The following is a 22769-nucleotide window of genomic DNA, read 5'->3' as shown; positions in this document are numbered from 1 at the left end:
GCGGGTCAGCACCTTAGAGTCACTTCAGGAAAAGTAAACGGTCTTTTTCCTTTTGCGTGTGGGCTAATGAGAATTCCTCACTGACAGACCACAATATGTGAGACTCCAGGACTGTACGTCTGATGTGGTAGCTTGCAGCATGGGGGCCCCACAAGGCACAGTGCTCTCCCCACTCCTCTTCTCCCTCTACACATCAAACTTCAAACATAATACAGACACCTGCCACCTCCAGAAGTTCTTTGACGACACCGCTATTGTTGGACGAGTGACGGTCGGAAACGACCTAGAGTGCAGGGGAGTCATCACAGCCTTTGTTGACTGGTTCAGGCAAAACCACCTCTACATCAACACCAGCAAGACAAAGGAAATGGTCATCGATTTTCGGAGGAATCCTCCACAGACCACTCAGGTAAACATCCAGGGTACAGACATTGAAATCGTGGAGAATTTTACGTACCTGGGTGTTCACCCCCACAACAAACTAGACTGGTCCACAAACATAGATGCCCTGTATAAAAGGGGCCAGAGCCACCTCTACCTACTGAGGAGTCTACGGTCCTTTGGTGTGTGCAGGACACTGCTGAGGACTTTTTACGACACTGTGGTGGAATCTACAGTGTTTTATGCAGTGGTCTGTTGGGGATGCGGGAGCACGGAGAGGGACCGGAACTGGCTGAATGAGCTGGTCATGAAGGCCAGCTCTGTTCTGGGCTGTCCTTTGGACTCTGTGGAGGAAGTGGGAGAGTGGAGTATGCTGACCAGGATGGTGTCCATCATGGACAGCACCTCCCACCCCCTGCATGAGTCTGTGGAGTCCCTCCGAAGCTCTTTCAGCAATAGACTCTGCAGCCTCATTGCAGGAAGGAGCGCTTCCGCAGATCCTTCCTCCCATCAGCTGTCAGGCTCTTTAACAAAACAAATGGCTGAGTGTTAAGACCTACCGTATGTATGTATATATAGTATATACATAGTATATATATTATATATATATAATTTCAGCAACACATTTATTCATATATTTATTCATGTATTTATTTATTAACTTATTACCTATCTTATGTCTAAAATGCCTTTCCTATTTCTGCATCCTCACCTCTTGCTACTGTGACGATGAAATTTCCCGAATACGGGATGAATAAAGTTATCCAATCCAATCCAATTCTTTGCCATAAAGGTTTCAAGGACAATATATAATTAACATTAGCCTGTGATTCAAATATTTTTAGGGCAGACCAGACCACTGAGTTATTGTATACAATAGAATTAGGCATTCTTTGCATTTCAAATGTTAAACTTTTAATGGAGTCAGATGGCCTGGAATAAAGGTGAGGTTATGTAAAATACTAAGTAAAAATGTTACTCAATATTTAGTAAAATTTGTGTACTAACACACACTGTTTTATAGCAACAAGACCACAGAAATCATGACTAATCTACGTAATCTTCAAAACATGGACTTTCAGTTGGGAGGACAAACCACCTCGTAGAGCGCGGTAAGCAACCCACCATCTTTTCCACATTCAATATGGCGGGACAATATGGGCGTGGTTACGCCTATTGTCGACGCAGCTGCGTAAATTAAGCACATGCGCAGTATCGCGTCCTTGTGAGCAGCCTAGTCTATGCTGATGGACGACTAGCACGCCAACAAGGTAAGTCGTTCAGCAATTTACTGACCTAAGTGCATTTTTATCACGCTATCGGGATATTTGTTTTAGGAATCAATTGTGCCAAAAACGCCAACAAATGTGTTAGTTAAATGCCAGGTTGAACACATCGTCGATAATTTAAGTTTGGGGCTGCTTTTTCCCACCGGCTGTGTGTTGCATGTGACTAGTTATCTTAACATTAGCGTCACGATGACGCTTGCCATTTGACTTAAAAAGTATGTTGTCTGTTTTCTCTCTATTTGGTCGTGTCGAAAGACTTTTAATTTAATCAAACAAAGCCGAGTCATCAATGGACAGTTTGCTGGGGGAAAGGCTCACTCAAAAATGACATCCAGAGGCACGACTTAGTTCCTGGTGTGTTGTATGTAAATGATAGTTTTAATTGCGAATGCTAAACACCCGTTTCAAATTTGTAATTGTTCTGTTTTCACACAAAAATCATTTATACAAAAATTGTTAAGCCAACTTTCTCCTAGTTGTTAACGTCAGTCTGTATATTGAATCACCTTTTCTGCCAAAGGGAAAATAGCTCAGAGCACTCACTAACTTATTTTCATTCATTCTTTATCTTGATCGTTTATTAAATTTCTTGTAAGATTTATCTTTCCTGTAATAATTGTTTGGCAACTCCCAAATAGTTAATAGGTAGTACTCATTGTTTTTAGTCTAACTTCCGCTAAACTAACTGGTTTTTAGCAGAACGCAAGGTTGACAAAGTACCCAATGTTTCAGAGAAGATCACCTTTTTGTAATCTAAAACAGGCTGTCAGAATGAGGATAAAGCTGTTCAGAAAATGAGATGAGATATTGACAGCAAAAACCTGTATTTTGTTGTTATTGTCATTCAGTCCCATATGCTCAATGGGGTAATTTATCAGCCCTGTGAATTGGAAGGCACTCAATACAGTATAATTTAATTCTGACTGTCAGCGCGTCAAACATCCCGTAATTGCCATGAAATACACTGCAAGTCAATTCCTTGCATGTTCAAGACGTCCACTCAGCAAAGAAGAGCTGCACTGCTTATTTACAGCTGTTGCCGGTTCTGCCACAGTTAACACATTTGTACTCCCTGAATGCTTCATTTATTAAAACGGTGTTGGCGCAATTTGTACACTTTGCTCTACGCCCGCCTATTTGTTCCTTTACATGACAGGGTAGAGCTTCCTGTCAGGAGTCTTTGGGTTTCCTCTTTGTACGCTCGCAGCATTCAAATGTGCTGAACACACAGCGCGCAGCCAGGCGGCAGAGGAACGGAGGGAAGGGGGGAAAGCAGACAGGGGTAAACAACACTTTAGCTCTTTAAATAAAACATTTGTTTGTGATTGAAGCTCCACGATGTGAACAGCATGACCTGTTTTACTCGCAGTCTCCGAGCAGCCAGTGCGTCGCCCGTCACAGAAACAGATCACATCCCCTCTATCCACAGACTGGCGGCCTATTTATATTGAATGAGAACAAATTTTTTTGACAACTTGAGTGATAGATTTGTACAAGAGCCAACTGTTTTCCTTCGCCTGTGTGAGTGACATAAATTGCTATTAATAAAATTTTTAACAATACATGGCAAATGAGTTTTTTCTGTTAACATGGCACGAGCGGGAGCAAGTGTGCACGTGGAGGGCATCTTGGGAATAGGTGTGCAGTTGGAGTCAACACTGGAGCCTGCGGTGCTCTCCGCTCTGGAGTAAACGTGACAGAAACACTTGCACGCTGAATTAGACTTTAATTGTATATTTGGACTCCTGTGGAGAAATTAAAGAGCCGAATCACAAATGAACTCATTATTTTCATATCAGATATGTCTTTTGATTCATTCCATCTGACATATTTGTTTATTTTAGATGTATTTAATAATATTTAGCACCTTTTTACATTGAACATAAAAAAGTTTCTTCAAAAAATGACCATGTATGGAAAAGACTGATTTTTTTCATCTCATCTCTTTTTCTGAACCGCTTATCCTCACTAGGGTCACAGGGGTGCTAGAGCCTATCACAGCTGACTTCGTGCCAGAGGCGGGGGACACCCTGAATTGGTGGCCAGGCAATCGCATGGCATAAGGATTTTAACCCAGGTCTCCCACTGTGAGGCTGACACACTAACCACTCGCTCCACCGGGCCACCCGCTTTTATTTGTCTCCCCCAGAAAAGAAATCATGTATAGTACTAAGGTTTTTTCCTTAAGAAAAATACCAGGCTTTTATCTACTTAAACAAATACCATATCTAATAATAATTGGACATAGGCTTGGTCATCATCATTGACTCGACAAAAGCCTAATTGTCATCATACTCAGCTGCGTATGATGAAATTGGGACAACTTTTAAAATTTATCATGTGTAGTAACACATGTTTTTCTTTTTTAAAAAAGCCATGCATAGTAAAGCTTTTAGTTACTTAAAAATTATTATTAATAAACAGGAGGCATTATAAGGAAATTCAGACATACATTACAAACGGAACCATCATAAAGCTTTCAGGTGTTTTAACTTTACGAGCAAAGTTCGTGACACACTGTGATCCAGCATTGGCAAGTGTTCAGGAGACTTCAAAATGCCGCCAGGTTAGATACGTGATTAAAAAAAAAAAGTATTTTAAATTCTTGTGATGATTATGTCGAAGAACACCTAACCCTAACTTTGTGAGAATCTCTGCCCCCAAAAAATGATTACATGTAATTTATTCTCATGTCAAGGGCGTTGAAACCAGTTTACATGTAATGCAGAAGCTTCTGTTATTATACTATAATGTATGCACTTTAAATGAAAAGGTGCTGATAGCCTCTCTAACTTTACTGGTTTGTCAGTGGGCCGAGTACCTTTCGATGTAAATTCCTTATGACTGAACTGTAACTATAAATGTCACATTCATCAGCTGAAGTTAAAACAATAATAAAAAATGCTCACAACTTAGTATCTGCCTTCATAAAACATATTTATGAAAGTCTTAAATGCCAACAAGAACAAAGTAAAAAGAGGAAGTGAAAAGTTCAGGTGTGCACCTCAGAGGGCACATGAGCATTACTGCAATGCGTCAGATGTGTCAAAATATTTAGAGATAAAGGGGAAATTACGCTATACATTTCCTATATTAAATTTTGACAAAAACTTCAAGGCAATGACTTTGATCCTAAATACAATCAGTCCCTCTTGACAATGAGTAAACTTGTATTTATACATGTTTTAACTACTGCAAGGTTTGCAGCATAAGGAAAGTCACTGTCTGATGGTGGTGGTGGTGGGGTGAGTACACACACCTGTTCACTCCTTATTCACTTTTACATATTGTACATACTGCATATCTTTAGGTGTGTTTCGTAATACGTTGTTTGGGGCCGTGTCGCATGCTTACACTCCTTTCTCACGCACTTAACGAAACTTAATCATCTGTCTGAAGTGGGTGCCAGATTTACAGGTTTTTCTTTTTCATCAAACTTTCAAAATAAATTGCCGGCAGTTAACAAAATGTCAATGGCTTTCAGTGAATGAGGATGTAAAAAAAATAGTTAGTAGAAACATTGTACTTAATTTATGAGGCCATTACTCTTGATGTATTAAAAACAATGTCTGCGGGCCTCCTGTTGTTACTTTGTTTTTCCTGTTTTCAGGGCCCCTTCTAAAATGTCTTCACCGAGTGCATTGAGAAACAAGTCGAGCCCACCGGGGCCAATTGCGAACACTAGCGCAACTGTGAGTCCAGGAGGGAGCTTTTAGTCCGTCCTGCTCGCTTGGCAGAATTGCTGCTTATCAATATTGCAAAAGCAGAAAGTAGGCTAGTGATGAAGGACAGCAATGATGTGAGGCCTAATCAAGCGTCACAGTGTTCAGGACAAAGACAATAACAAGAATATAGATTTAAGCATTCACTTGGCCACAGTTGTTTAATAAATGATGAGCAAATGTGTGCTTTGCAAATGCTAAAGAAACAAGATTAGTGCCATGTTGGGTTTGTAAGCCTCCGATGTCAGTAAGAGAGTTTGGAAGAAAAGTAGAAAACTCTGGTAAGATATTACTTACATGAGTGGACCATACAGCTGCCTTGTGGTGTAGAGGTTCACTCGCCTGACTTTGGTAAGGGCAGGGGTGGGCTCAAATCCAGCTGGTGGTGGTATGATTGTGAGTGCATATGGTTGTTTGTCCCTCTGTGTGCCCTACGACTGACTAGCGACCGGTCTAGGGTGTAGTTTGTTTTCTTGTTGCGGAAGTGCTCCTCATCCTAAACATAGTCAAGTGGTCAAATTTCTTTAGATTCTAAACAAAAATCTTAATGGAAAGGATGAATAAATACTGCACTTTTGTAGAGCAATTTCTTTTTTTTTTCATTAATCCTGTTTGGTAGAATCAACAAATCCACTAATAAACTTGTTTGATGGGGTAGACCAGTGTATAGAGAGAGCAATACTGTATATTGTACATTTTGTATACAGTTTGTCAGGGTCATATGGATGTTGTGGAGGAACTACTCCCATTTAAGTAGACAAGTTTATATTCATATGCATTTGTCGTTTATCAAGTTGATCTCATTCCAAAACATTTGGCTTGGCAAGCATTGTCAGACAACCAGATGCTCGTTTTTCTTTGCAGATGAGACACATGTCCAACCTTGACGAAACCTGTCTCTTAGCATTATTGAGTGAGACCTGCCTCTTGTCACACCATGCACATACCTGTTTCACATTAGCGCTGCAAGAGTAATCGTTATCTTCTTCATATGTGCTGGTCACATTTGAACTTTTTTTTCCCTCCAAGTTCACGCTGACCAAACATACTACAAATAGCATTTGATCCATCCAGCAACTTCCCAAGATTATTTTATGATGGTTGGACCGTATTTAAATTCTTATAATATACCCCGAGGTCTGCTGTCATATACATTACACACATTATGTATGGATCGAGTTAAAAGGGCTGAACTGTTATGTGCAGAGGAGCTTTAAGGAGCAGTATATTGAGCAGACAGGCTTGACAGAGCCTCCTACGCGTCGGACAGCTGAGCTGATCTCTATTTTGACATTCTGACATTAAACCAAAGCGGTTAAATATTTTGGCTTGTCAGCATCATTCAGACATTGAAAAGTTCCTGTTGTTTTTCATGTTTTCTCTATGAGAACATGTATGGCAAAGAAAAGCCTAGACTTTCTTTGAGCTTACGCAAAAATATGAGGACCTTTCTAAATATCTATAAAATGTTTCAGCGATGAAAAACTGTCAGGGCAATAAGCCACTGGTGTTGTTGGCAGGAAGAACCGCCCAGGGAAGACATTAGTAAACTTCTTTTTAAAGGCCTTGGCTGCTTCAGCTGCACTCCAGCTGGGGCACCGGTTTGGCTGCAATCACAGACGGGGGACATGGGGAGGGCAAGTAGTACATTTGTATTAGTTTAGGATTTCAAACATCATTAGTGATTGGACTCGCTACACAGACTCTGCTTCACGCTCCTCTGCTTTGGAGGCCCCTTGTCCTGTTGCCAGTTAGAAGTCACCAGTTGCATTATCTCATCACCTCACTAATGACGGCACATCAAGTGATCGCGCTCACTACTTGTGAAAATGCCTCCAATCCAAGAAAAAATTAAAAATCACAAATGTAAATAAATAACCGCCTCTAAGCCTTTACATTTGAACACACAACAGCAGCTAATTATAGCCTCAAGTCCAGCTCTTTGATGCATTACACCCCAACAGGAATCCCAAGGTTTTTTCTTTTCCTGGAAGTGCTTCTCTGTCTGTCCTGGGGTAAACTGCCTAATGGCACACAGCAGGATCACATCACGCTGGTGTTCGTATTGCCGTTATCGGTGTGTATGTAGGCAAAGAAACAGGAGAGTGTCTGACTTCATGTCATGAGCACAAATGCTGGTTCATTGACTTTAAGGTTATGAAAAGGCAAACAAATGTGTGTCTAGTGGTAGAATAATACCTTTTCTGGACTCTCAGTGGTATGGCACAGCAGGCTCAACATTGGCAAAGACCTTTGCTGGATGCAGGACAAGCCCAAGATCAACATTGAAGGAGAAACCACCCAGAGTGTTGACATGTCCTGTGCTATTAAGCCCATCACTTGCACCAAGGCTATTGCTTTAAAAATCAAATACTTTTCACTGTTAATTGCATAAAATTTGGGGTAGATGGGTGGTCGTGTGGCAAGTTGTCGGTCTCTATTTCATTTTGCCCATCCAGTGATCGATCAAACAGTTTCAAGTCGAGACAGGGTGACGTCTAACATGCAGACAGGCAGAGAATAGTTGTTTTCAAGATGCTCCCTGATCATACTTCATCCCTATGGACCGCACTCATGTTTCCTATCAGGCAAGTCTGTGGTTACCTTCCTGATTTTTTTCTGGACTGGAAAAACATTGTTAATATGGTGTGAGGTGGAAAAAAGCTTTGATGCCGGGGCTTTACAAATGAACCCTTGAATGCCATATGGTTTGCATTCATATCCTAATTTATTTCCTCTAAATGCATAATTAACGTTCGGCTGTGGCCAGTGTGTGTAAAACGAAGGCAACACACCAGGCCAGGGAGAGCAATTTGTGGCAAAAGGCATTTCCCCCCTTTCCCCCTTTTGCAATGATCGAGAGGTCTAACGTGTATTCCAAACCAAACAAATTTGCCAATAATCTTTTGCTGCTTGTTTCATCATGCAAGTCTAATGCCAAGCTAAAAATGTTTTAAAACTATGTATATATGTTTTGACGAAAGTTTGGCGACACTCTTTTTCCTTGTCGACGATAATGTCAAATATTTATTCATCTTATTAGACGTGCTTCATAACTGAGCAAAGAATACCCCGAGATTTGGTACAAACGTAAAGCTGGCATGCAAAATGACTTGAATGGCTGGACATCGTAAGGCTTTTTCTTTAAAAAAAAGTGGTCTATGTAAAGTAAAGCTTTTATTTGTTTAAAAAATAAATACTATGTATATATAGTCAGGCTTTTTGCTTTAAAAATGACCATGTATATTAAGGGTTTTTATTAAAAAATGACCATGTATAGTAAGGCTTTTTTATTTAAAAAAAAACGACCATGTACAGTAAAGCGTTTTTCTTAAAAGACGACATAGTATAGTAAGGCTTTTTTTCTTAAAAAATGACATAGTATTGTAAGGCTTTTTTCTTAAAAAAACGACATGGTATTGTAAGGCTTTTTTTCGTAAAAAACGGCATAGTATAGTAAGGCTTTTTTCTTAAAAAACAACATAGTATAGGCTTTTTTCTTTAAAGACGACATAGTATAGTAAGGCTTATTTTCTTTAAAAACGACACAGTATAGTAAGGCTTTTTTGTCTTTAAAAACGACATAGTATAGTAAGGCTTTTTATTTACAAAAAAGACCATGTATAGTAAGGCTTTTTTTCTTAAAAAATGACCATGTATAGTAAGGCTTTTTTGTGTAAAAAAGACCATGTATAGTAAGGCTTTTTTTCTTAAAAAAACGACATAGTATAGTAAGGCTTTTTTTCTTGAAAAACGACATAGTAGAGGAAGGCTTTTTCCCTAAAAAACGACATAGTATAGTATGGCTTTTCCCCCTAAAAAACGACATAGTATAGTATGGCTTTTTTCCTTTAAAAACGACATAGTATAGTATGGCTTTTTTTCTTAAAAAACGACATAGTATAGTAAGGCTTTTTTTCTTAAAAAAACGACATAGTATAGTATGGCTTTTCCCCCCTAAAAAACGACATAGTATAGCATGGCTTTTTTTCTTGAAAAACGACATAGCAGAGGAAGGCTTTTCCCCTAAAAAACGACATAGTATTGTATGGCTTTCCCCCCTAAAAAACGACATAGTATAGTATGGCTTTTTTTCCTTTAAAAAATGACATAGTATAGTAAGGCTTTTTTTCCTAAAAAACGACATAGTATAGCATGGCTTTTTTTCTTGAAAAACGACATAGTAGAGGAAGCCTTTTTTTCATAAAAAACGATATTGTATAGTAAGGCTTCTTTTCTTAAAAAACTACGTAGTATAGTAAGGCTTTTTTTCTTTAAAAAATGACATAGCAAGTAAGGCTAAGAGAGTCGGAGAATAAATCTGACTTCTGATTCTTCACCTTCTAGTTGTTGCTGTGGTCCACTGGCAAAATCATTGGGAACATGAGGCGGGAATCAGGAGTGAGTTCAATTCCACTCGTTGCAATTCTCAAATTGTTTATTGAGGTAATGAAAAGGATAAATACAACTTCCAACTTTACTGTGGTGCAGTGGCAAAGACAATGGGTCAGAACTTCAGGTGGACTCAAGTTCAAATCAGAAGTGAGTTCAAGTCCACTCTTTGCAAATCTCAAATTGTTTATTGAGGTAATGAAAAGGATAAATATAACTTCCAATCACATCATTTCAGAAGACACTGTGGTCCAGTGGCAAGAACAATGGGTTGAAATTGAAGTTGGACACAAGTTCAAATCTGGAGTGAGTTCAAGTCCACTCTTTGCAAATCTCAAATTGTTTATTGAGGTGATGAAAATGATAAATATAACTTCCAATCATCTCATTTCAGAAGTCACTGTGGTCCAGTGGCAAAGACAATGGGTCAGACAGACCTCAAGTTAGTGGATTTGACTGCCATGTGGGAAATGGGGTTCGAATCCCGCTCTCGTTTGACTAATCACTACACTAGTAGTTCAGTAAATGGGTAATCCTTTTTTCATTCAAATAAAGACTTAGTCATTTTTTTCAGCAAAACAACATTTCCGGTCAGCCTTCGGCTGACCGGAAGACAGTTGGGAGGGGGGGGTTCCTGGTGGTGTTCGACAGTCGGCCTTCGGCCGACTGCCGACACCATACAGTCGTCGACACCGGGACGTGAACCCTCGACACCCACGTCGCAGGCAGGTGACTAACCCACTGCACCACGAGGCGGCCCGCCTATACATGATTGGAAGTTATATTTATCCTTTTCATTACCAAATAAACAATTTGAGAATTGCAAAGAGTGGACTTGAACTCACTCCTGATTTGAACTTGTGTCCACCTTAAATTTCAACCCATTGTCTTTGCCACTAGACCACAGTGACTTCTGAAATGATCTGATTGGAAGTCATATTCATCCTCTTCATTACCTCAATAAACAATTTGAGAATTGCAAAGAGTGGACTTGAACTCACTCCTGATTTGAACTTGTGTCCACCTTAAATTTCAACCCATTGTCTTTGCCACTAGACCACAGTGACTTCTGAAATGATGTGATTGGAAGTTATATTCATCCTTTTCATTACCTCAATAAACAATTTGAGAATTGCAAAGAGTGGACTTGAACTCACTCCTGATTTGAACTTGTGTCCACCTTAAATTTCAACCCATTGTCTTTGCCACTAGACCACAGTGACTTCTGAAATGATGTGATTGGAAGTTATATTCATCCTTTTCATTACCTCAATAAACAATTTGAGAATTGCAAAGAGTGGACTTGAACTTGTGTCCACCTTAAATTTCAACCCATTGTCTTTGCCACTAGACCACAGTGACTTCTGAAATGATGTGATTGGAAGTTATATTCATCCTTTTCATTACCTCAATAAACAATTTGAGAATTGCAAAGAGTGGAATTGAACTCACTCCTGATTTGAACTTGTGTCCACCTTAAATTTCAAACCATTGTCTTTGCCACTAGACCACAGTGACTTCTGAAATGATTTGATTGGAAGTTATATTCATCCTTTTCATTACCTCAATAAACAATTTGAGAATTGCAAAGAGTGGAATTGAACTCACTCCTGATTTGAACTTGAGTCCACCTGAAGTTCTGACCCATTGTCTTTGCCACTAGACCACAGTGCCTTCTGAAATGATATGTTGGAAGTTATATCTATCCTTTTCATTACCTCAATAAACAATTTGAGAATTGCAAAGAGTGGAATTGAACTCACTCCTGATTCCCACCTCAAGTTCTGAACCAATATTTTTGCCACTGGACCACAGCAATAACTAGGAGAAGAATCAGAAGTCAGATTTATTCTCCGACTTTCTTAGCCTTACTATACTACGTCGATTTTTTAAAGAAAAAAGCCTTACTATATACTATTCTATTTACCAACAGCAAACACCTTGGTTTTTTTTTCATAATTAGGATTTAAATTTGATTACAGGATAATTTTGGGTTTATTTTTTTAACAGTATTATGTGTGTATTTAGCTCATCTTGGAGAGATATTAAAGGCAATTATTATTCTGTTCGTTTCTAAAATACTGCAAACCTCAGGGGGATAAATTAAAGATGTTTTTTAACGTGCGCTTGATTTGGCTATTTGTCCCAATAATTTGTATATTTTCGGTGCTACATGTTTTTTTTATTATTATTGATTGACGAGTACATTAACAACATATGTAAAGTCTCACTGCTGCAATAAACAGGACAGACATTTTCCACATTTTGACTTTTTTTGCGCAGTATACTTAATCGCTGCAGCTGGATTGTAAAAAAGCTTCCACGAAGTGGACTGAATCATGCAGTTTTATTTTCCACTCACAAATACTACTGCAAGCCAGTTGCAGAAGCAGTTGGTTAACACAATTGGTTGTCAATCCACCACATTATCAACGGGTTTTCAAATAGAGAGCGGATGTTGTTAACATGCCATATACCATTAGAAGGAAACAATCACCTGGAACATTTTCAGGACACGGGAGGCCCACGGCAAAATCACAATAGCTAGTACATAAAAAGCATCCAACTATTAGAGGATACACCTGCAACAAATATGTTCCACGCAATATTTATGCAGATCTCTCTAGATTCCAGTAAATGCATTTTAGTCCTACATAGTTGAGTCCTGTGTTTACTTTGAGCCCGGATAAGAGGAGAAGAGGCTATAATCACTGATTGAAATGTAAATGTGAGGAAGCTAGCTGAAGTATTAGTGGTGGCGAGTACTTAGAGCTGAGCTATGAATTACAATCCAACCCGCAAATTTTTCTCATCTGCCATTATGTAAATGGAAGTATAAGTGACCGGTTGTATTTGAAACAAAAATCAATGCAGGAGGTGATAAGTGAGAGTGCCTGACAGAGTGGTGGTAGATATTTTAAATTCAGGGATGATAATTTGATCATGGAAAGTATATTCATTACAAAAAGGTCTCTGCATGCTAATAGAGGGAGTTAATATTTACCAGAGTTTAGTTGGTTTTGGCATTGTGGGATGTTTTTTTCATGTTTCAGAGACAAAGAACTGAAATAAAGATGTAATTCAGTAGTTCATGTTATACATAGATTTCTGCCACTTTGAATGGTGTTTCCCTCACAGTACATGCTCCTCGGATTGGTAAAAACAAAAAAAAAAAGGGTTTTATGCCAAATGGGGTTGATACCGATTCAATACTTGATCTCAATGATTTATGTAGTTATAAAGAAAAAAATGTCAGAGTGGGAAAAGTGCTTATGTTAAATGAAAAGCTAGCCAATAAACACAAAAGGCTTTCTTTTATTGTTTTCTCCTACCAGATTTACACGGAGTCTTGTTCTCTGATTGAAATTCGAGCCAATGCCAAAACCACATGAAAATGCGATGAATAAACCTCTCAATCAGAATGAAATGGTCAAATCCGAATGAAATTTTCCCAGAAGGGTGGTATGTTCACTTTGCCAATCCTGTCGAAATAGCCTGGTTTGGCAGATGCTCTGTCTTGAATAATATTTCCAGTGACATCATCAAATATGCACTTGAAACTATGGCATCTTCCAACAAGATTTGGGCTTGAAATGGAAAGTGCATTCATATAAAAGTGTTTGGTTTTCATAAAGCTGCTTTGTTAAAAAAAGCTCTTAACGCAATCATTACTACGTCACATGGACAAACTCCGTCTTCATAAATGGCATAATGCTTAGGCTGATTTGAAAACAACCATAAGGACTCCTTTTTGTGTTGAGTGAACTTTTTCGTACTGCAAGTTTTCATAAGGTTTTTAGGTGGACTGAACATGCTTTTTCAGAGAAATTTTTGGAAAGATTCTAATGTCAACCTGAAATAACTTCAAAGTAGACTCCCTAGTTGACACTTTTATCGGTACTTTTTCCTCCTCTGTTTAGTAAGGCAGTGGCCTTGACAAAAGAAGTGAGGTAGGGGGGGTTATGGAGGGGCTAATCGGTCTGGACTAGACCAATGTGTACCCAGCCCAGTTCTCCGTCTGTAAACAATAGGGGTGTGGATTAGTTTGGAAACAATGTGTTTATTTAAAAAGGCCACTTCCTGTATGCACTCAGCAAGACTCCCATTAATTTTATTGGCGACAGCTCCGGTTTTGAAAAATCATTGTTTAGAAGGGGAAAAAATACAAAACACACCAAGCGAAAAAGGACAATTTGCATCCGCGCTCAGTTCCTGCGCGATAGGGCATTGGCGTTAAAAGAAGTGGCACCAGAACCTGTTATTTGTCTTTTTTAATTACTGGCAGGGTGACGTATTTTTGTTGTCGGGGCTGCTTTTATAGTTCCTTTCTGGTGCACGTTCACAACTAACTATATTTAACATTAAAAGGGAAATAAAACATTTTTTGCCAACTCTAAATTGCCATAAGGAGTCTGCAAAATATGCCTTGAGGGGTAGCCATTGACTGCGTTTAGCCGCCAGCCTCGCCCACTATCCACAGTTGCCCAAAGCCACATCCTGTTCAAAAGGAAAAGATCTGCACTTTTTACTTTAGGAGAAACAAATGCGTTAAATCTAATATTAATTACCCATAAAGCACCGCTGTCTACTCTCACTTGGTCGAACACTGCCAAACACGAAAGCTAGCAGCTGATCTTAAGTCACTTTTGAAGGCTTCACAGCTGGAAACAAACAAAACTCCTTACGGGCCGTCAAGCCAAACCGATTTAGCGATACCGAGTAGCCTCGGTGGAGTTTATGAGTTCATTTCTAAGAGTGACAGATATGAAGGGGGGATGAAAGGCATTAAGAATAAGCGGTGCACCCTTGGCCCATACCGACATGTGCTGCGAGGCCAAAGAGTAACAGGTAAACTCGGGGGAGGGCGCTTAAGCCCTCGTTAGGCATGTAAATCCCACCCTTTACAGGCAAAGCGCCCCAGTAGATCCCTGTCAATTTCCTGCAGTTGTGCTCGGATGGATTTACATGAATACACTCTATCACTAGCGCTTAACCTCCTGTATTATACATCGACTCACTTTTAGGAGGCTTATAAAATGACTTTGTATTTTATTTTATTTCTTCCATGGCGGGGGGTTAGAAAGGTATTATTCAGGAGGGATACGGCGTGGCGTCTTTTGTACGGGAACGCTCGTGTTTGTGCCACACAAGAAGGTTAGCGGGCTGTTTCATGATAAACTGGCACAGCCTATCAAGCCCTGCAGGAAGATAGTGCTCCGTATTTCTGTCAGGCTTTATCATCAGCTGGAGTGAAACTAAACCGCTGCTAAGCGAGAAGAGAGGGACCATTTGCCTGGATTACAGGCGTCAACTTTAATTTCAAAGACCAGTGGTGTATCCAGGGAAGGTGCAGGCTTCGCTTGGCACAGATTGGCAGTAGTCCACTGATAAGCACCCACAAGCGCTGTTTGCATTCACCGAGCGGGCCAATTGAGCTCTGAGCCGCTTGTTCATTTCATCAAACACAATAAGAACAACGTCGAGGCTGCAGATGCACCGCGTCCTGAGCCAAAACGGGAAAGCTGAGGGACGGTGGATTTCTCGGCAGTTCCGAAACAAAAAAAATGCTCTATGCTTTAACCCCATCAAGCTCATTGTGTAAAATTGTAATTACATTAGGTAATTATATGTTAAGAATGTTTTTTTTGTCCTGGTTCAGGTCAAGGTAATTTCCAGATTCACAGATCACATTTTAGCGATTACTCACAGGAATGTCTGTAGCTTTGGCCAAAAAGGCAAATAAAGGCAAGAGATTATCTATTATGAATGTCCAAAACTGGTAAAAAGAACGCTTGCCTTGGAATGTGAGTACTAGTATTAGTTCTACATGGGCTTTGGCCAAGATATTTTCTTTTTTCTGCATATGATGAAAAAAAATATTACTGTATGCCAAGAATTCCGGCATCACAGCATGTGTCATCATTGTCACGGGTCTGGCTGAGATGAGAGCAGATGAATCATGAAATGTTTATCATTTCTGCCAAATTAATATCGAGTTCCTGCCTTTTCTTTTAGAACCAATCTGAGATACTTTATGACGCATAATGACAACATGAGGGCCCTCTTGTTTCATTTTGTATCATTATTTGGAAACACATTTCAAAAGGAGCTGTCACATGGGTACAAATATCATTTACAAACCGGTAATGACTTGCAAACAGTCCTCTAGCCGCTGGTATAAAAAATGACGCCTTCTCACAGTGTGTTTTCTGCTCACCTCTCGACGGGGACAAGCTGTGGGATGCTCCGTGCTTCACAATCAAACAGAATAAACAGCAAGTCTTTTCTTCTTCCCAATCTTTCTTTTGTACTGGCAGCAAGACATTCGTTCTTTAAAAAAAAAAGAAAAAAAAACAGCCCATTTAAAATTGTCATTACTGTGCCCTACTAATGGTTTCTAGGTGTGTGTTTGTTGCAAAAATTCAAATGAGACACTAAAATATGTGCATATTCTCTGCCGAGATGGATTAGGTTTGCGGTATAAATAATGAAACAGGTTTTAATAATATTAAACTTCTGCGTATTCTGAGTGGATCACACTTACCCCACTGCTGGACTACAAATAATTAGACATCAATAAAACATTCTCATAATGTCACAAAGACACTCGTAGAATCTTGTGCTTTAATTGTACACAGGCAGACCCTGTCATTCGTCTCACACCCCCACACAAACATGTAAGAGGTTACAGAGGTAGCCTGATGTGGTTCTGACAGTGGCTGCATCAAGCCACCTCTTCATTAATGTTAATCATCAAGCATTTTTAAAAGCTACATCACCACACCTATATGCAAATCATTGAACCAGTTTATCATTTAATAAAAGGCTACTTTGTTTCTAACAATCCTCACAAGAGCTTCTGTCCTTAACGTGGCAAAAGGGGATGGAGATTGCATTAAATTCCTGGCAAAACTCAGTGGAAGTTTCCTTCTTTGACTCAAAATTAGTTAGTAGTATTTTTGAATCTCACATGGCTATAATGAGAAGTTGAACATAACCATGATCCTTTATTGCAATCCACATGGAATCATTTAATGCAAATTGCAACTAGTTAAATAATATGATACCAATGTCTGCAGCAGATTGGTATTATAATGTTAGCATGAGCAAATCATATTTCCTCCCTGATACAATTACATTATTTGTTCGGGTTGTATCCTACACCAATAAAAGCAAACATCATATTAGGATTCATGGCACTTTCTGCATTATCTTATCAATATGTGGAAATAATTGTCTGCTGGGCGATTAAATTGCATTTTTGCGCATCTTATTCATGCCTAATAAATAATGATGGATGACACTTATTTTCGTCACCACCTGCAACCATTTTGTCTTCTTCCCTCCATGTTAAAAAGGAGAAGATAATTGTAGAAATAAAATGATGGCGCAAAAAACCTTGAGTGATGAGATAACTGCAGGTTCTTCTCGCTCAACTCGTAATGGCTGATCACAGCAAAGAAAGTGCAAACACACACCAGACAGACACCCAAAAAGTCAACACACAAGTGTTTATTCGTTGATTTATCTGTCGGCAAGCACAAACATCGAGATGAAAAATAGGTGACAGACATGCTGACAAAGCCTTGAGGGGTTGTTGTGTGTACGGGCATGTTGTCAAGTACATCACCTCAAAAGTAAATAGAAGTATTTGAATCTTCAAGCTAGCACGGATATTTGTCTTTGCACAGTTCAAAGACATGTTTTAGTGCAAGTTCATTGATGCCTTCACATTGCCTGCTTGTGTAAAAGTGATGAGGTGGTTGTGTGTTGTAATCCGTTACGCCTTATAGTCCGAACAATACCGTAATATATTCACTAAGGTGGGGGAGGGAGTTTAGATATGAAAAGTTTACACACCCCTGATCAAAAACCTTTTGTGTACTGACTCAAATAAAAATCCATCTGAAATAAAAAATGCTTTGGGGAAACTTATAAAAGAATTAAAAATATATGCACATTATTGAAATGACCATTTTGCACAACAAGTAATTATTTGATGAATATTCTCTGAGAAATTGTAATGGATAAAGACTTCTCTCTAAACCTCTGAAAACAACGTTTTTAAGGCCAAAAATTAGGTCTAATTTTGCTTGCATTTTTTAAAATTACTATTCTGTTTTGGTCTGGCTGGTAATTTCCTGGAAAAGTATCCTAGACCCATTTCATGATTTTTTTTCCTGGAACCTCAAGTACTTTTTCATTTTTTAGACAAAACCTATAGCCTGGCAGCCCGGCAGCTGAGAGGTTAGCGCGTCGGCCTCACAGTCAGGGACCTGGGTTCAAATCCAGGTCGGTCCACCTGTGTGGAGTTTGCTTGTTCTCCCCTGCTCGGGCCTGCGTGGGTTTTCTCCAGGTACTCCGTTTTCCTCCCACATTCCAAAAACATGCATGGTATGTTCTACCTAGGATTGCTCCTAGGTAGAAGTGTGAGCATGAATGGTTGTTTGTCTCCTTGTGCCCTGCGATTGGCTAGCCACCAATTCAGGGTGTCCCCTGTCTCTCGCCCAAAGTCAGCTGGGATAGGCTCCAGCACCCCCACGGCTCTAGTGAGGATAAAGCAGTTCAGAAAATCAGATGAGAAAACCTATAGCCATAAACTACTTTTACCTACTAAAAGACTAGTTGCCCTTTTTCTGCCTTTCACAATTAACAGCTGGTTACTTATAACCTACCTCGTCAACAGCCTTTGTCACCAGACTTTAAGATACCTGAAGTTTCTGCTATATATGTATTTCATTTGTTGTTTTTTTTGTTTGCCGATAAAACAAGGTAAGCACTTTCTACAATCCCCCTGGCCAACCAGTTAATTGACATCAGAGAGAAATGCTGTTATAAGTTCATAACTTGGCAAGTCATGCCTTGTGCACAGCAAGATGTACGGCCTTGTAGAAAATTTACATTTTAATGAAATATTTGAATAAGCTCTTGAAATTCACTCTTCCAGGTCTCCCAGTACTAAAACCAACATTTCATGTTTGTGTTTTGAATGGCAGCGTCAGAAAAATTAGCATGCCAATCATATAGATTAAGGGGGCATCAGTGTAAAAGCATAAGCTTCCTTAATCAAGCTTCACTGCAGGTAAACACTGCTCAGGACAGACAGCTGTTTCCCTCTTTTAAAGAAAAATCATTCAACACAGAGGACTGAAAGATAATTTATGGTTTAGAGAAGAAAATGTTGCCAATTAAAGCTAATCAAACATTAATTTCCAAACTACTACCACATTTTTGTTTCAAATGCTTTGAACCCTGCAGCTTACACCAATGTATCTGGATAGTTTATGGATTTTGATGGGCTGACAATTCAATGGTGCTAATAAAATGGAACCCCAATTCATTAACTATAACTGTAGAATTATAAGATGTATAAAAAAAACAAAGAGCAAAGAATAAGATTGGCTGATGTTGCAACGTTTCATTCATCCCTTTCATCCCCACAGCATCACTGTTTCGCACTAAGCAACCATAGCCATTTTGGGGTGAGGATCAATCTCAGTTACTGCTTTTATTTTGCTTTGGGTCCATTTAGAAACTCAAACTGACTCCCTAATTTTTTTGCGAGGGAGTTTTTTTTACCATATTCCAACAAGGCTATGTGTCCCCAAGTGAAACATAGTATGGGCTCATATTGCATTTTTGAATGCACCTCACTCTGAGTATATTAGCATTTCCGAGTCTATCATCCGTGAGAATGTCAAGAAAAACCCTGGTAGACCAACCAGTAAAGAAGACAATTTTAAGCTTCCCTTAGTTGCTTCAAAAGAGCTCTGTAGCAACAAAAACAAACATACTATCAACAGTTTTTTTTTTTTTTTTTTTTAAATATGCCCTCCTTTACTCACTTAAGACACATTATCTTGGTGGTTCAGATCGCCACTGACATCAACTGTTAGGTTTACTCTATGTTAATTCACTATGACATAAAGTGCGGGATGGAGATGTTATTATTCATGTTGTTTTGCATCTTATCAAATATTCAGGCCAAACATATTTTACACTAATGCTGGCTTCTTGTACATGAGTGCAGGGCTGACAGGGCACTACTTGTGTAGACGAGTCACACAGGGGAGCAATCTGAATATCAGCAATACAAAAAATAATAAATAAATAAACCCAAACAAATAAAATTCACTCAAACAGTAAGCAACTATTCGTCACAGCAACCCCATTTAAATTGTTTTATAAGATCTAATATAATAATCCCACCAATAAAAACAACAGCAAATAGGATAATTCTTCAATCCTGTAATGTTAGTACCGATCCTGAAGTTAAATACCATACCCGTCAACCTCTGCCGATAACTGCCCTTATAAATGATTATGATTCCCCTTACAAACCCCCAAAAAACCTTACAAACACCGTACGAGTCGTACGGTGTTTGTAAGGTTTGTAAGGGGAATCATAATCATTTATAAGGGGAGTTATCGGCAGAGGTTGACAGGTATGAAATACAGAAAGAGGTTTTAGAATGTTCCACTCTTGTAAGTGGCCTTCCAAAAAGACAGACAATTTCTAATAGGCTGTGCAAAGAAATGAGTCAAATCTGACATAAAAGTATGCGTTTTACTCAAATATATATATATTAACAAAGTCATGAAGTTAAACTTCCACACCTGCTGAGTTTTTTTTAACTGAATGTTTTCCATTCCTTTCTGTTCATGGCAAACAAATATTTAGATGCATCTATAGGAGCTCAAAATTCTCCACCCAAACGTTTGGCGTTCATTCATTGGAATTTCCCAGCCCTTTTGAACCTTCAGGGCACCCAGCCCAGTAACTGCTATTTCAAACGCTCTTCCATTTATTTAGAATAACAACAAACTAGCCAGACAGCCCTCTGGAATGAATTGTGTTTAAGATGCGTGGGTTAACTGTAATCCCTTTGCCTGTCATCTTGATGCTGTGGTGTCATCACTGGAAACAACTGCTGCCAACTGTTTGCGAGAAGTATGAGTGTCAAGCTTATTTACCCAATGAGGGTAATTATCCCTGCTTACACACACCATCTCTGCTAACTGATGTGATAAGCACCTTTATACTTTCATCTTCTTTTTGTTCCTTTTTTTAATTGCCTGAACCTGCTTTCAGACCTGCATGTGCCTTCTAATAATACAAAGATTTGGCTGGCTGTGAATTACTGAACGTTGTGTTGGCTCCGTTGTATTCCTATGTATGTGTACGTGTGTGTTTAGGCGTGTCTGCATGTGTATGGGCGGGGGTAGCGAAGCATGCCTTTTGAACAGCAGGTGGTAATTGAAAGAAAACAAGGGCTGATTAGGGAAGCGTCTGGCAACTCATGATCCAAACAGCGAGCCACAGAGGAGCCCAAACACAAGAGCCCTGGAATAAAGTGGTCATCATCTAATTAACAGAACACATTTTAATTACAGAGTAAACCAAGCCGTGCACTGTGTCAATTTAACTGATGTGCTAAGTACCAGTTTACAATATCTGAGACAGACAAATAATTGGAATCTAATTACATGCAGGTCTATTGCACAGCAGTGCCCGCAGCCCATCTTAATAAACACATTTTTACATCAAACCACGAAAAGCAAACACTGCAGGACTGCTAATTGCCACACTACAATGTTGGGGCCTGGCCAGCATTCACAGCTGGAGTGAAGCTAGGAGACTGTGTTTCTATTAAAATTGTGTTAATAGCTAGAAAATGTACTTTTTATTTGCTCAGCCACGATATCACGTTCTGCCGGGTGGTGGCAAAAGCTCTCATTGACCTAATGAACTAATAACATACCTGTCAACCTCTGCCGATAACTGCCCTTATAAATGATTATGATTCCCCTTACAAACCCCCCAAAAAACTTACAAACACCGTACGAGTCGTACGGTGTTTGTAAGGTTTTTTTGGGGGTTTGTAAGGGGAATCATAATCATTTATAAGGGCAGTTATCGGCAGAGGTTGACAGGTATGTAATAAACAAAGCCTTCCATGTCATACGAGTCACAGAAATTAAGAAAATGGCTTGAATTTTGCATTTAGCTTTCTTCTCTCCCACCATAGTCAGTGAAAAAGAAGAATATTAGGAGGTAAACGGCTTCCGTGGGGAAACTGAATGCCAGCGGTAATTTACATTTCTACAGCTGAGATGAGTCAAAATAGGCATGGTGGAAATTCAGACAATGAAAACATAATGGTTAATTGCTTGACTTTTATGTTGCATATATAAAATGGACAGATGTGTACCTTTTATGGTGAAATGGATAGAGTCCTGTAAAGCTGATATTACCTAGCAGGCAACCCTCCCAATTAAAATGAATCTTCTGCAGGCAATGGCTGTGAATGATTTAAGGAATATAGAATTCCTGAACCACGTGAATAGCACAGTAATCATTGAAAAAGATAAAGCACACTATACATATATGTATTTCAAAGACAAGTTGTAGTGGGTCAGGTTTTGGTGGCCATTTTGCACATGAGGGTGAGATTTAGATTTGACACTTTTAAGATACTTTAACTAAAATGTTGAGATAATTGAGTCCAAGATTGCCTCTCTATCAAAAAGTTGAGATCAGCTCTCCCTTACCAATTTGTACAACACACTGATTTTAAGATATTTGACTGGCATATAAACTGCAAAGAAAAGAATATTAAAATGGTTAAAAGTGTACTCACCATGACACAATTTATGATGAATTCTTTTTGTTTGTCTTCAACTGGATTATTTTATTTCTCCCATTACTGATCTTTGAATGGGTGACTGCTACCATATTTAAACTGGAGACACTTGATACAGCTGTCGACCAGCAACCTAAAAAAAGAAAGAAAAAAACAACAACAACCCTAAAAGTCATTTATATTCCCTTTAAGAGCCAACTCTGTTAGATAGCTGCTTTAATGCACACCAGTATGAGATTTCTGCAGAAAACAAGAAGCACCTGACTGCAATCCACTGATTGCACTTGTATGACACCGGATTGGTTAAAAAAAAAGGGCTATTTTTTATGGGTGGGAATGAA

At 39.1% G+C, this 22769-nt stretch overlaps 3 long non-coding RNA genes across 3 annotated transcripts in view; 2 read left to right on the top strand and 1 right to left on the bottom strand.

The window, feature by feature from the left end:
• LOC144076294 (uncharacterized) overlaps positions 1–3232 on the top strand; it is a 38395-nt gene extending 35163 nt beyond the window's left edge. Inside the window, exons 3-5 of the long non-coding RNA XR_013300784.1 lie at positions 1406–1493; positions 2827–2952; positions 3040–3232. This is a non-coding gene — a long non-coding RNA (uncharacterized LOC144076294). The remainder of the gene's footprint in view (positions 1–1405; positions 1494–2826; positions 2953–3039) is intronic.
• A 6220-nt stretch (positions 3233–9452) lies between these two features.
• Positions 9453–10680, top strand: LOC144076062 (uncharacterized). Its single transcript, XR_013300723.1, has 4 exons — positions 9453–9793; positions 9884–9934; positions 10023–10090; positions 10179–10680. It is a non-coding gene; the product is annotated as an uncharacterized LOC144076062 (long non-coding RNA).
• A 2399-nt stretch (positions 10681–13079) lies between these two features.
• On the bottom strand, positions 13080–22664 carry LOC144076000 (uncharacterized). The gene is made up of 3 exons (XR_013300696.1): positions 22426–22664; positions 16002–16114; positions 13080–13802 (listed from the first exon to the last, which is right to left on the bottom strand). It is a non-coding gene; the product is annotated as an uncharacterized LOC144076000 (long non-coding RNA).
• Between the last annotated feature and the right edge of the window lie 105 nt (positions 22665–22769).

The sequence above is a fragment of the Stigmatopora argus genome, chromosome 6, assembly GCF_051989625.1.
Source record: "Stigmatopora argus isolate UIUO_Sarg chromosome 6, RoL_Sarg_1.0, whole genome shotgun sequence".
Lineage (NCBI taxonomy): Eukaryota > Metazoa > Chordata > Actinopteri > Syngnathiformes > Syngnathidae > Stigmatopora > Stigmatopora argus.
The sequence above is the reverse complement of the archived record's forward strand: the minus strand, read 5'-3'. Positions and strand labels throughout refer to the sequence as shown.